This window comes from Benincasa hispida, chromosome 5 (genome assembly GCF_009727055.1).
Source record: "Benincasa hispida cultivar B227 chromosome 5, ASM972705v1, whole genome shotgun sequence".
Lineage (NCBI taxonomy): Eukaryota > Viridiplantae > Streptophyta > Magnoliopsida > Cucurbitales > Cucurbitaceae > Benincasa > Benincasa hispida.
This window is the reverse complement of record NC_052353.1, coordinates 16,389,433-16,403,940: the sequence shown is the minus strand read 5'-3', so window position 1 is coordinate 16,403,940 and position 14,508 is coordinate 16,389,433.

Genomic DNA, 14,508 nt, shown 5'->3' with positions numbered 1-14,508 from the left:
TAAGGAACGTTCTGTCTAAAATTGGGATATTTAAGCTGACAGAAATAGTATACCCCTACCTGGGAACCGACCTGAAAGGTGAATTAGTCAAATGTTTTATAAGCATGCAATAGATGATTAGAATTTGTTAAAGTGTTTAATAAATGATAACCATACATTTTTAAACTATCCAATATAAGAATTATATTGGGCAAATTTAACGAGACTTAGATAAATCTTTTAGCCTAATTTACCTAAGTAATGAACCCTCAATTGTAAAAATACTTAGGGGAGGAAAAATGATATATCTGATTCTCCTACATTCTCGGGTAATTCACACTGTGAGATTCATGCTTGGCCTGAAGGTGCCTCGATGTGTCCCCCTATGGATGGTGTTTGCATGGGTGAATATCAAGGTGAATTAGAGAAACTATTTATAATAAGTGGGTGGGGGACGTGTGTCAACATATCCGGCGGTCTTCGTCATTAGTTGACAACGTGATATTCATATTTGGCCTTGAGGCACTTTAGATGCGTCCCCCTACAAATGGTGTTTGCATGGATCAATATCAGGATTAACTCTCGAAAAATATAGGATTATAGTTTTTTGTTCTCAGTATTGTTCTTCCCTATGAGAGATTTGTTGGGGGAAAGATTATAAATTCCAAAATGATGGATTACACTTATAAGAATTCATTAAGGCGGTTAATGAAATTCTGACCAGAATTATGGTAATTAAATATTATAGGAATAAGATTTATTCTTGTGTAATATTTGGTTGAGAATGTCTCAATTCAGTGAAGCAGTAACTGACTGCTCAACAGTTGCTTTTATTCTAAATCACTGGAGTATCATAGCAATAGAAATTTTAGATTAATATGAATAAAATTCAAACTAAATCTATTGGGTTCCTTTTTAATTTCTATGCTGAATTAGAATGGGTAAAAGATTGCATATAGTCAAATAACATGTTTTATATAATTCAAGGTTATGTCTTTTTCTCTCAAGAGTTTTAATTTTTTAATTACTGATATAAGTCAAAAGACTCTACAAATAAGTTACTTGGAAAAATGTCTTCAACACTTAATGGCAATGTATTTTTAAATTTGTCTTTAATTTTGGAAATGTTCCCAAAAGGAAGTTGTCAATTCATGAAATGTTCATGGATTATAAATGAAGTGATAACTTACTTTCATCATCTAGATAACATATGATGTATCTGGATGATAAGATAAAGTCATGACAAAAAGCATATTGTATGTTGGAGTCCTGGAAAGATAAATGACCTCCACAGTTAAGTATTATTTGAGTAAAAAAAAAAAAAAAAAATCTTTGACTAGAGCAAATAAGAAAAATGTTTCCAAATTAGCTTGGGATGTCATATGATGAGGAATTTTAAAAAGACCTCAAAAGGAAGAAAAATAAGAATAAGTAAATTTTATTTACCAAGTTCTTGGTGGGGAATAAAGATTCACACTTTGATAGTTGCTGAATGTGATGCTTTTGTCACGGTAAGAGAAATTCAATTTCTCCAAACTTTATTATTAAATAGTTGATAGAGTATGAATGGTTTTAGTGATAAAGCATATTTTCCAAAGTTGTTTGAAAATATGTTCAGCTTCAAATAAGTTAAATAAGTACATTTTTCTATGTGTTAAAATTTAATACATTTGAATACTAAATTGAGAAAGTAGGAGAGAATAAGTATTAATGACTCCAAAAAGAAAGACAAATTCTTTTCTCCTAAATGGATACTTGTCTTTAGCATTTAAATGACAGTTACAGCCAATCCTCTAAGAATTAGAGTTAAATTACTATCACCTATCAAAAGTCTTGCTTCTTATGCAAGTGTGTCATTAAAAACTAGATAAGGCTACCTTTCCAAAGATCTTGTTGGACTTTTGCTTTTGACCCAAGTGGTCTTGTGAATGAAAGAGTAAGTCTAACTTCATAAAAAAATCATTAACGTGATTGATGAATATTTATTAATGAAAGTATTTTAATCTAATGTCAATTCTTTTTTTCTTTAAATTGTTAAAATAAATTAGACTAAGTTTAAGTCATTTAGGCAAGTGTATTGTGACATTATGATCAGATCATAATGATTAGTAAAGAAAATTTATTGTACTATGCCTAACTAATAGAAATGAGATAAGATCTCAACTTCGTGTATTAGGTACAACCTATGGTACAACCTATGAAGCACAGACACAGATATGGCTACACGATATAGATACGATTGGATACGACGATTCGTTAATTTCTAAAAAACGAAGATACGGATACGTCTAAGGATGCATAATTTTTTTATATATTTTTTAATGTATATATTTCTAAAAAACGAGGATACTGATACGTGGAAGATACATTTTCTTTTTTTAAAAAAAAATCTAGGATATAGATAAATTTAGCATACAAGTTAATAACAATAACACAAAATAGAATACAAACACCGAAATACAATACAAAAAAAAAAAAGCAACATCTAAGATATTGAAGTACAATAGTTAATAAAATACAATAGAAAAGTGACACATATTGAAAAGAAGAAGATTAGAGGGAGAAGTTTGAATTGTGGGGACTCAAATGTGAAGATGGAGATTAGATGATTCTAGTTTAGGGTTTGATTCGTTATTATTATTTTTTTCTTTTAGTTTTGGACTCGAGTAGTAAGCTTTTTAAATAAGTTGCCTAGTTTTAGATTGGGAAAGATTAGATGAGTTGCTTGTCTTTTTTCTTTAAAATAAAGTACGCGTAGAAATAAATACGTCAAATCGCGTGTCAGATACATATCTGAGAAGTATCTGGAAGTATCAGTATCTGATACGTGACTGATACATATTCTTTGCCTCACATAAAGTATCTTTGCTTCATAGGGTACTTGGATGAAATCGTGTTGTAACAGGAGAAATGTGGTCTTGTTAAACTTAGTACATGTTAAGTACTTTGTTTAACATAACCTTGATTTTTTTAAAATTACACTGATGTCTGACTCCATTAAGGATATGCGATAGATATTGTAATTTTGAACATTGTTTCCTCCAAAATGTTTAAGAAACAATTTAGGATTATGAAAGTTTTGTAAAACTTGTTTACAACATTTTAGTATTTGGGTAACTTCAGACACTTTTGTCAAAACAAACCCTTGGTGAAAAAAATGTTCGCAAGTACACTGATAGGTAGTCTTTGAGGAATTTATAAAATGGCCTTTTGTACAATCTAAAATAAAATAATGTATTTGTGTAACAAATACTGATTTTATTTAGAAAGTCAAAATGAAAAGTTGTGAACCTATAAAAAGGTTAAGTTGTGTTGATTAACTAGTTCCAAGTGAAACCACTTAATAGTTAATAAGTGTTGTTAACCATTTATTCATTTGAAAGTCAATTTCTAATTGTCAACCAGATACGTCGTCATCATAGTGGGAGAGTTATGATATAACTCAACCTTTCCAAAAGTTTACTTAAAGTCTACATTGTCATATTAGATGAGAAGATGGAAACTTATAAACCTCAAAGATAGTGGGAGAGTTATGAAATGGCTCAACTTTGGTTGACTTATTGGAAGTCAAAGTTTTCATAATGGATGACAAGAATTGAAGGAAGTTGACGAAAGGAATATGTCAGAGTCATTAGTCTCAGGTAGTTTTTGTAGATTTTCATTGATGGGTTCAAACTCAAAGGATATGAATGGATTTAAAAAAGTGAGACTTGAAAGTGTAGTACTTGAAGATGGAGATTTTCAAATTAAGACTTTTAGCGTAAGGTGAAAACCAGGGCTAGAACTAATGGATGAAAATAGACTATGAGCCAATTTTCTCATTAGTTAATTTAATAAAGGTCTTTATACATTATTTGATTCATTCTTTCATATGAGATATGTAAAAATGAATAAATTCTTTTATGAAAAGAAGTTCAAGGAATCTACACAAATTTGAGCACATTTTCAAAGATTAAATTGCAAAAGGTTTGCAAAATTGTGATGTTTATTTGAGAAATAAATTTCACAATTAGGATATTTGAGAATAGGTTTTGATATAGTAACACAAACCATGACTTTGAATGATGATAATATTCTTATACTGACAAAAAAATGAGAAGTGGGTATTTACCTGTTTTATATTGATATTTAATCATTATGAATGAAGTAAATATCAGTATGAAAGTTCGACTATTTAATCAGTTTCAGATAGTTGATCTGAAATGATTTGTACATTAATGTCCAAATAGAGTTGTTAAGGATAGGATATTAGATTTGTCTCATGCATCTTACATTTACAAAGTAGTTGTTTAATGGTCGATGTAAAAGCTTCAGATGGAATGGTAGAGTACTATTCTACAATAAAGTTGATATGTCTAAAGGAAAATTTTCCTAAGACACCTTAAGTGTTAAGGGAATATAATCCTTAAATGAGACTTAACTAACATTTAATATACAACTGGTTAATTAAATCGATTAATTCGATATGACCATTGAATTTGAAAATTAAAACTCATGAATAATGAGACATTGGTGTAAAAAGGTTATGATTTGATCTTTTACAAGATACACTATCTCATTAAAGGTTTAGAGAATCCATATTTTATCCTAAGTGGTGTGATTTGGACTACAAGGCCACATTTTTGCTTGTGAAGCAATAATTTGCATAGTCATCCTTAAATAATTGAAAGTAGTTTTAGATATAAATTAGTCTATCTACTTTATGAGATAATGTGGTGTAAGGACTATGTCTGAGGATATATGTACACCTAGGTTTAGGAATAAAACAGAATGATAGAAACATCATGGTGGTGACCAAATGGTATTTGTTGACATAACAGTTTGAATTATATAAAAGGATTCTCTAGGCTAAAGTGTGAGAGGATCTCCTAGAATGTCTAGGATTACAAGACATGTCTCTAGTGCGCTAGGACAAGTGGGAGAGCATGTTAGGTATAGAGTATGCCCTAGGATACATGTTTCACTAACTTGTCTCACTGGCTTTAGTGCAAATAGGAGATTGTTGGGATGTATGCCCTAAAGCCTCATAGTTAATATGTTATTTAAAATAATGGTTGATTATTTTATACAATAAGTCACAAAAGATAGATCCGAGGTTATTAATATAACTTAAACATGTATATAGTTGACATACAGGTAGATCATGTTTAGGTAATAACCTAAATGGTTTGTAGTATATGGATAAATTTGTGTGAACCCCGAATCCTAATTCCTCTACTTGAGTATGTTACCTACTGAGACTAGTGTGGTGAGTAGGTCGATGTGGAAACTAGTGTAGAATGGTAGAGAAAAGGGTGAAAAAATTAGAAGAAAAGAGGAAATTTGGAAGCTTGACTTTTGAGGAAAAACTTGAAAAATTTGGCTAAGTATAAAACTAGGTGATAGATGCATTGGAAGGGTTGTGATGATGGCATTGGTGGTGGTATGTGGCTGAAGGAAGAAAAGTTGAAGTGATGCGTTGGAAGATTGGATGGCACAAGGGTAGGTGAGGATGCGGGCATGGCATGCGTTGGAAGGGTCACATGCGTCAATGCACATCGCCCTGCCAAGTGCCCATACCAAGCACCTCTGCCAAGCGCCCAGCCTATGCACCGAGTGCCCTGTCGAATGGCCATGCGTCGAGCACCCTGCCAAGCGCCCATGCGGCTGGCGAGCCCTATGAGCGATGCCCAGCGCCTATGCCACACGCCTATGCGTCAATGACCAGCGCCTATGCCAAGCGCCATGCGTCGATGCCAAACGAGCCTTGCGGTGATGCTGAGTGAGCGATGCGTCGAGGACAAGCGGCCATCCTATGCGTTGGTGGTGGCTAGCTCTTGCGATGGCTAAGTTGGGTTATGATGGTAATGAGTGGAAAACCAAGTGGAACAAAGGCCTACTATGCATTGATGGCACTATACGTTGAACATCCAAGGGTTGTGGATGCATATAAAAGATAAGCTCACATAGAGGACGTCATCAAACATGTGTCTTCTTAGGAGGAAACCTTAAGCCTTAAGCAAATGAGGTGTTTGCATAAGAGGACATGCAAATTGAAGCCCATGCGTTGGCTATGTAGGAGAAGGACACTTAGATTGCGTTGACTGAAACATTGTATTGATAGTGTGAGGAGGAAACACTTGGACATGCAGCCAAGTTGGAGGTGTTGAACTTGGAGAGTGTTTGGACGCCTATAAATAAGGCCAAGGACTTCATTTTCATATCACAATTCTAAAAGAAATTAAAAGAGTGGGAAAGCCGAGTAAACATTGCATTGAGAGCAAAATCCATGCGTTGATCATAGAGCTTCAAAGAGAACGCAGTGGACAGTGAAGTCTAGAAAACAGCATCAACTTGGGACGAGAAGTTCTCCCAGTATACTCGTGCGTTTGGAGTGATTCTAAAGCCACCTGAAAGCTATGAAAGTCTAGTGTTCAGGGTGGGGCTTCCGGAGAAAAATCTCTAAAGGGTTGGGCTGGAAACGGAGAAGAAGACAGAAGGATCAGGCTGTCGGGTAAGCTTGGACGAGTCTTGAAGATTTTGAGATTTGGGCCAAACCACGAGAATTTCTGAGCTCAACTTTTAGGGTAAGCTTCTTGAGACATTTTAGAATATATTTGTAGAAGGATGTATCTCGAAATAAGGCTTATAACTATGAGTAATCTGAGTGTTAAATTGAATCTGGATTCTAGGGGTGAAAAAGGGAGCCCGAGGTAAACAAGGAACTTCTAGAGTGGAAAGTTCCTAAGCGATCGAGGTGAGTGACTAAAAAATTTGACTAAATATTTACAATGTTTTAAAGAAAGCATATTTTAAAGAAGATTATTCTCATGGCAGCTAGTTTTACAAAGTGATTTCTAAGCAAACCATGAGTTATGTTTTAAACGCATGCATGTGTGGTATGTTTGTTGAAAAGCTATTTATATGTGTTAAATATACCCAACATGCGTTAGTATCTTTAAAGCCATGTTTTTATATGTGTTATACTTTACATGATTTAAAGAGAAAGTCATTTATGACTAGTTTTACTTAAAACGCGATACCGAAGGACATTTGAGAAGGTATCCGCCCAACTAGATACCGAAGGATATTAGAGAAGGTATCTAACCAACTTGGTACTGAAGGACGTTTGAGAAGGTACTAAACCCACTTGCTACCGAAGGACATTTGAGAAGGTATCCTAGCAGCTCGATACTGAAGGACATTTGAGAAGGTATCTGAGTAGAAATACCTAAGGTATGACGGTACTTAGTATGGCCACGTGCACATAGGTAGTTAGAGTCAGAGATTGAGCAAATGGGTTCTCTCTTGACTAGCAGTTGGTGTTGGGATTATTTTTAACCATAGCAGGGTTATTCTCAACTGAGAAACGGTTTTACTGTTTCATGATTTAAACATCTTTATATATTTTATGCTTGGAAAATGTTTATAGTGCAGTACAAGATACTGTAGAAGTTTATATTTTAGTTTAATCTCTTTACTGAGACTTTTGCATGAGAAATAGTTATCTTTCTTAAGTCACTCACTAGGCTAGCAAGCTCACCCCGTTTTCAAATGTTTTCCTTTCCCCCAGGTAGTGGTCAAATCCTCAGGAGATAGCTCTGTATCTGCTCTGCTACTAAAGGATAAAGATATTGTAACCCGTCTGTTAGGTGGTTACTGTAAATATTGTACACATGTTATTGTTGTTCATATAGGGACTAGGATTTTGGGCTTTGGGACTTATGAATCTAGTGTTGTAATTACTCTAAACATGTTATGTTTCTGAATTAATAAATTTTTGGGCTAAAGACATTCCGTTGTATATGAGTTATATCTTGGTATCAGAGTTATTCCACAAGAGTTATTAGGCAGTAAGTGTCAACCAAAGGATTGATAACTGCTGCAGTCACGCCCTTTCCTAAGCTAAGAGGGTGGTCTGGGGTGGGATGTGACAGCTTGGTATTAGAGCATAAGTTTCTAGGAAGGTTAAAGAGTTAGTTGATATCAGCTTAGTATTAAAGCATAAGATTTTTGGGGTGAAAGAGAGAGTTCATGCATTAGATTAAGTCCTATAAGTAAGTCCCTAACATGTGTACTTAATAATTAGGCAAAAATGTTGAGAAGAAGTAGCAGGCTGAGCAAGCAGACTGAGGAGAGGAATGTTGATCCTACCAGTAGAGGTCCTAAAGCTAGACGGAACCCAGATCCGAAGGGGAAAAGAGTCAGAGACTCAGTAGAGCAGGAAGTGACTTCTGCAAATGAGTTGAGTACCCCACGGGTAGATGTAGATCCCCAGATGGAGGATCGAGTGTTTGATAGAATCACCTAGAGATTGGCAGCGAGTGTAGGATCGATTCAGACTGATCCAGAGAAGAAATTCGGCGTCGAGAGGCTGAAAGCTTTAGGTGCCACGATGTTCGATGGAGCCACAAATCCAGTAGATGCTGAGGTCTGGTTGGATTTGATTGAGAAATTTTTTAAGGTTATGAGGTGCCTTGAGGACCGTAAGGTCGGGTTAGCGGCATTCTTGCTGCAGAAATGGGCTGGGAAGTGGTGGAAAGTGATAGAGGCCAGAAGGATTAGTTCAGAAACTATGACTTGGTCTGAGTTCAGACAAGTATTTGAGGATAAATACTACCCTAGTGCTTTTAAAGAAGCAAAGAGGGAGAAGTTTCTTAGGCTAACTCATGGAGTGATGACGGTTGCTGAGTATGAGCAAAGATTTACTGAGTTATCTCAGTATGCCCTTCCGATCATTGCGGAAGAGAAAGAGAGATGTAGAAGATTTGAGGATGGCCTAAGAAGAAAGATACGTACAACCATTACCTCTACAACTAATTAGGTGAATTTCACTCAGTTAGTGGAGACCGCTATCAGAGTTGAGCGGAGTGTAGCAAGGGAAGATATACTCCAGCCAGATGTGGGATAGTTCAGGACGCCTGGAGAAACAAGAAGTATGAATTTTAGATCCCCGTTCTCTTGACATTCGGGTATGAGAAGTTTTGGAGGCATGAGCCCAGGGTTCGAGTCAAAAGAGGTCAAGACCTGCGGCTAGACCAAGTGGTAAATTAGTATCGGGTCGTGCTAGCGAGTCAGTAGCTAGTACAGGAAGGAGACCACTTTGTGTAAACTGTGGTAGGCCCCATACAGAAGTATGTTATGGCAATAGGAATGTGTGCTTTCAGTGCAGACAAGCAGGGCATTTCAAGAGAGATTGTCCTCAGCTAGGTCATGGAGCACAGAGTGAGCAAAAAGGAGTTACCCAGATTGTAGACAACCTAGAGCGACCAAAACTAGAGGTAAGGGATCCGGTGCAACTAAGCAGAAAGGGGTAGTTGGACGACCCCAACCGCAACAGCAACAGCAGCAGCAGCAGGGTATAGTATATGCTATGACACACCAAGAAGCGGAAGAGGCTTCAGATGTCGTAACTAGTACGATAACGTTATGTAATCAGTCCGCTTATGTGTTATTTGATCCTGGTGCTATGCATTCATTCATATCTAACATGTGTGCATTGCATATAGATATAGTGCCTGAGCGTATGAATGAGGATTTGTTTATCTCTACGCCTATAGAAGATACTCTAGTTGTATATGAGTATTACAGGAATTGTGAAGTAATTCTTAGAAATCAGAGTTTATAGGTTCACTTGATTCCATTAGAATTACTAGAGTTTGATATTATCCTAGGTATGGATTTCCTAAGTAAACACTATGCCACTATGGATTGTTTTAAGAAAGAAATAGTGTTTAGAAAACCAGGTGAAAAAGAAATAACCTTGGTAGGAAGTAAAAGAATACTTCTAGGAAGTTTAATATCAGTAGTGAAAAGCCTATTTGGCCTATGTAGTAGTTTCACAGGATAAGAAGCTGAGACCTGAGGATGTACTATGGTACAAGAATTCTTAAATGTGTTCCATGAAGAGTTACCAGGCTTACCACCTGACAGGGAAATAGAGTTTACTATTGAGTTAGTCTCGGGTACAACACCTATATCCCAGGCACCATATAGGATGGCACCAACAGAACTGAAGGAGTTAAAAGTTCAGTTACAGGAACTTGTAGATAAGGGGTACATTAGACCCAGTGTGTCACCTTGGGGAGCGCCAGTCTTATTTGTTAAGAAGAAAGACGATACTCTTAGATTATGTATAGACTATAGACAGTTGAATAAGGTGACCTAAAGAATAAGTACTCATTGCCTCGTATAGATGATCTCTTCTATCAGTTAAAGGGAGCCACAGTGTTCTCTAAGATAGATTTGAGATCAGGTTATCACTAGTTGAAGGTGAAAGACACAGATGTTCCAAAGACTGCATTCAGAACTAGGTATGGACATTATGAGTTCCTAGTAATGCCATTTGGATTGACAAATGCTCCTGCGTTATTTATGGACTTGATGAATAGGATATTTCATCTTTATCTGGATCAGTTTGTGATAGTTTTCATAAACGATATACTAGTATATTCTAGTAGTGCAGAGAAGCATAAAGAACATCTGAGGATGGTGTTGCAGATGTTAAGGGAAAAGAAGTTATATGCCAAATTTAGTAAGTGTGATTTTTGGTTAAACCAAGTCGTATTACTTGGGCATATAGTTTCAGCTGATGGAGTTAGCGTTGATTCCCAAAAGATAGAAGCAATAGTCAACTGGGAATGACCCCTAAATGTAACAGAAGTATGCAGTTTTCTAGGTTTAGCAGGTTATTACTGGAGATTCGTGGAGCGCATTTCTAAGATAGCTCTACCATTGACAAACCTGACCAGAAAAGATGCGAAGTTTGAGTGGTCACGAGAATACGAGCATAATTTTCAGGTGTTGAAACAGAGGTTAGTGTCAGCACCAGTATTAACTTTACCTACACCAGGTAAAGAGTTTGAGGTTTATTGTGATGCATCCCGACAAGGGTTAGGATGTGTGCTGATGCAGGAGGGAAAGATAGTAGCTTATGCTTCTCGACAGTTAAAGAAGCATGAATTTAACTACCCTACGCACGATTTAGAGTTAGCAGCAGTTTTGTTAGCTCTAAAGTTGTGGAGACATTACCTGTTTGGTGAGCGTGGTTCATGGATCATAAGAGTCTGAAGTATATCTTTGATCAGAAGGAGCTGAACTTGAGACAGAGAAGATGGATCGAGTTGATCAAAGATTATGACTGCACAATTGATTATCACCCAGGTAAAGCAAATGTGGTAGCTGACGCCCTAAGTCGAAAAACCAGATCAACTAGAGCTAGTATCAATTCAGTGAAGGGTACACTGATTCATGAGTTGTATAATCTAGGGCAGCATTATCAATCGGGCAAATAGGAGGTTTACTAGCTTCATTTCAAGTGTGTCCTACTCTCGTAGAAGATATTCTACGCGAACAGTTAAAGGATTTCGATCTTCAGAAGTTAGCTGAAGAAGTAGGTAAAGGATTGAGGACGGACTACCAATTAAGAGCCGATAAAGTGCTATTAAAAGAGGGTAGGGTATGCGTACCTAATAACTTAGCACTTAAACAAGCCATTCTAGATGAGGCACATAGTTCGGCTTATGCTATGCATCCAGGCAGTACGAAGATGTACAAAACATTAAAGAGATCGTACTGGTGGCCTGGTAAGAAAAGAGAAATAGCGGAGTATGTTGACAGGTGTCTAATATGTCAATAAGTTAAACTAGAAAGACAGAGACCAACAAGATTACTTAATCCACTCCCAGTACTAGAGTGGAAGTGGGAGCATATTACAATGGATTTCCTATTTGGATTACCTAGAACCAGCGAGCTATGATGGTATATGGGTAATTGTAGATAGATTGTCAATAACAGCTAAGTTTTTATCTGTTAAAGTTACTTTTACCCTAGACCAATTAGCTAAGCTGTATGTTGATCGAGTTGTGAGTCATTTTGGAGCTCTAGTTTCAATTGTATCATATGGAGACTCTAGATTTACATCAATGTTTTGGCCTAGTTTGCAGAAAGCTATGGGAACCAAGTTATATTTTAGTACTGCTTTTCATCCACAGACGGATGGTCAGTCTGAATGGACAATCCGGGCATTAGAGAACATGCTAAGAGCATGTGTATTGTAATTCAAAGGTAGTTGGGATACGCATTTGTTGTTGATCGAATTTGCGTATAACAACAGTTACCATTTGAGTATCGGAATGGCACTGTATGAGGCACTATACGAAAGACCATGTAGAACTTCGATATGTTGGGATGAAGTCGGTGGAAGGAAATTACTAGATCCAGAACTTGTGCAACAGACATCAGACAGTGTTAAGATTATAAAAGATAATCTTAAGACGGCTCGAGACAGGCAAAAGAGTTATGCCGATAAGTGGAGAAGAGAATTGGAGTTTGAAGTTGGTGATAAAGTATTTCTTAAGTTATCTCCCTGGAAAGGAATACTCAGGTTTGGTAGGAAAGGGAAATTAAGCCCGACATATATTGGACCTTACGAGATAATAGAAAGAGTTAGCCTAATGGCATATCGCTTGGATTTACCTCCAAATTTATCTCGTATTCATGACGTGTTTCATGTGGCAATGCTTAGAAAGTATGTGTCAGATCCTACCCATGTGTTGCCTGAGCAACCAGTACAATTGAAGGAAAATTTGTCTTACAAAGAAGAACCAGTGGAGATTCTTGACCGAAAGGATCAAGTCTTAAGAAATAAGACAATTCCATTGGTAAAGGTACTATGGCGGAACCATAGCACGGAAAAAGCAACGTGGAAAGCCAAAGAGCAAATCAGAAACAAGTATCTGCACTTGTTTAATTGACGGACTTGTAACGAAATTTCTTGGACGAAATTTTCATAAGGGGGAGGTAAATGTAGACCCCGAATCCTAATTCCTCTACTTGAGTATGTTCCCTACTGAGACTAGTGTGGTGAGTAGGTCGATGTGGAAACTAGTGTGGAATGGTAGAGAAAAGGGTGAAAAATTAGAAGAAAAGAGGAAATTTGGAAGCTTGACTTTTGGGGAAAAACTTGGAAAATTTGGCTAAGTATAAAACTAGGTGATAGATGCGTTGGAAGGGTTTTGATGAAGACATTGGTGGTGGTATGCGGCTGAAGGAAGGAAAGTTGAAGTGATGCGTTGGAAGGTTGGATGGCACAAGGGTAGACGAGGATGCAGGCAAGGCATGCATTGGAAGGTTGGCATGTGTCGATGCACATCGCCCTACCAAGCGCCCATGCGTTGAGTGCCTCTGCCGAGCACCCAGCCCATGCGTCGAGCGCCCATGCCAAGCGCCCAACCTATGCGTCGAGTGCCTTACTAAGCGCCCATGCGGCAGAGCAAGCCCTACGAGTGATGCCCAGTGCCTATGCCACACGCCCATGCGTCGGTGACCAGTGCCTATGCCAAACACCATGCGTCGATGCCAAACGAGCCTTGCGGTGATGCTAAGTGAGCAATGCGTCGAGGACGAGTGGCCATCTTATGCGTTGGTGGTGGCTGGCTCTTGCTATGGGTTTCCCTATCTGCTAATAAGTATCACAAGGTTCTCCTTACTTTTAATAGCTTCTTCAAATTTTGAAAGTCTTAAGTTTTATTATGTGCAAAACTCTGCTCAAATATTTGTTACCGCATCCCTGTTGTTTTTTTTTTTTTAGCTTTGCGGTGAGCGTTGCCAACCTCTAAGTTTGGGGGTGGCAGCGATCTCGGAGAATTGCGTTCATTACATTGCGAGCATTTCTATTAAAAAAAAGGAAAAAAAAAAAAGAAAAGAAATTTTGAAAATAACAACTCCATTGTCAAATGAATGTGGAAACCCATTGTTGATAAGAGTTAAGTTTTGAAAGGCACTTACCCATAGTTGGATGTCCGCATGGCACACGTAGGGGCAAGCAAAAATAAAGGGTAAGTCGCTAGGATCAATGCACAGTGCAACTCCTCTGTCGGGTGCAAGCCAAATCAAGCAAGACAAGAGTTGGTTGAATATGGAACGCCACCGAAGTTGGATGCCCGCATGACATATGTGGGGGTAAGCCAAAACGAAGAGTGTAACCAGGTTCAATGCCACATTCGAAAAGTCATCGCAATTTTTTGAAAGTGTTTTGAACGAACACATTCTTAAAAGTTAAACGCAAAGTTGCGGTGAATGAATAAAAGTTTTTGAGCGAAGGCTTGTCAGATCTAAACTTAGAAAAGATCTTTTTGAAGAAGCAAGCCAAAGTGGAGGAGAGCATTGCGGCGATTGGTTAGAGGCATGAGTAAATTATATTATTGAGAAGCTGGTCACCATAAAAGGAAAGCCGGAAGGTGAGTTAGAATTTTTGAGTATAACGCATGCTTGAGGACAAGCATGATTCTAAGTTGTGGGTGTGATGACATGCAAAAATGCACGTCATCTTAGCCTTTTATTTAGAATTATGAGGGTTGTTAAGCATAATATGTGGCAATTGCGTCATTTAGCATGAAGAATCTCGGCTAACTCATTATTATGCGTTATTATGCATTCAATTGTCTATTGTTGTAGTTAACGCAGGAAGTGGGCGCAAACGCGGAACCGGACTATCGCATAGACGACCACATACGAAGAAACTATCCATTGCAAAGGCGAACGCATACG